The following is a 1,458-nucleotide window of genomic DNA, read 5'->3' on the forward strand; positions in this document are numbered from 1 at the left end:
CTTACAGATTGCATTCCATATAAAAACAGTTTAAGATTCTTTTTTTTTCCAAGGTCCTTATACTATTTTATTTCTTTGGGATAAAATTAAAATGTTATCTAATGTAAAAGTTTTGTAAAGGTTATGCTACGTAAAGACCTTTCTAAGGTGAAGATTTAATACACTGATATCAAACTAACTTTTAATTATATGAATCACATATGTTGTTACACTTGTATTTTTGTAATCAACTTTTTAATAACTGTTTGTAATTTCTAGCAACTGAAGAATGAAAAATATGGAATAATTCGCATATTTTCATATCATCCTTGTCCAAGTGGCATGTTAATCTCCATATTGTTGTAATTTATGTATACGTGCTGCCGAAGCATGTAGTATCCTGTATATTTAAGTAGTTAATGATGCAATCTCTATACAGGCATATATCCTTGGTTGTCTATTTGTAACAAGGAAACCTTATTGTTACTAACAATGCTACTGATCTTATTTCTCTGAAGTTCTGTGTATAGTGGAAAAAACATATTGTTCGGTAGATTGCTCACACTTGCATTTTTTTGCCAATGACTATTTTAAGTCTTTTTCATTTTAAATTTGATCATACTTTGAAGCCTTTATAGCTAGGCTCAAAGAGATGGCTTTTCAAGTACTTATTTATCAACTGAGTTAGCTTTGTGGAGCTAATGGATTCAAAGTAAGCCTTGCTGAAGAGCTACTTCTAAACTTTTGCAGCTTAAAATTTCCCAAATGAGGTCTTACTGGCACAAATGTCTAATGACCCTTTACCCTTCTTCCATGTAGTAACAGACCAAACAGAATATCTTACCCTGACAGCAAAGATTATCTTACTGGAACAAAACTATCTTAGTTACAAGGGATCATAGAGAAATAAACAGTTCTGACTAGAAAGTATTTTATCAAAATGTAATTGTTTATTATACCTACCATTTCAAAAATAGCTAAAGCCAAGAAGGTGAAAAAAATTGTTCTTATGCATGATTACCTAATGTCCTGACCTGTCTACCATCCAACCAGGCAGGAACATAAACTACTGAATTTATATCACCAAATATTTCCATAGATCCAGAAGAAGTCCATATTTTTCTCCTTGATATTAGGCCTTAAATTGGTAATGTTTTAATCACAGTGTTTCCTCTTGCCTCTAGGCTGTAAATCTACAAATGGTAAAGCTTTAGGTCTAACTCTACCAAACTCTGAGGTAGAGATAATGGAATAATACTGTAAAACAGAGTTGCCTTTGATACCCTAACCACAACAGAACAATGAAAAACATTTCCTTATATTACATATAGTTATATATTTTGTATTTATATGTGCTAATTTTATGTTTCACACAATGAAACTTACTAGAATTAATCGATAATTTGACAAATAAATTGATATTTATTGCAATAAATAGATTGGAATATAAATAATTAGGTTTAGAATATATATTAGAAT

General features: G+C 30.2%; 1 pseudogene; it reads right to left on the reverse strand.

The window, feature by feature from the left end:
- Positions 1–271: 271 nt before the first annotated feature.
- On the reverse strand, positions 272–371 carry LOC122096795 (annotated as a pseudogene).
- Between the last annotated feature and the right edge of the window lie 1,087 nt (positions 372–1,458).

The sequence above is a fragment of the Dipodomys spectabilis genome, unplaced genomic scaffold (assembly GCF_019054845.1).
Source record: "Dipodomys spectabilis isolate Male_0828 unplaced genomic scaffold, ASM1905484v1 ptg000389l, whole genome shotgun sequence".
Classification (NCBI taxonomy): Eukaryota; Metazoa; Chordata; class Mammalia; order Rodentia; family Heteromyidae; genus Dipodomys; species Dipodomys spectabilis.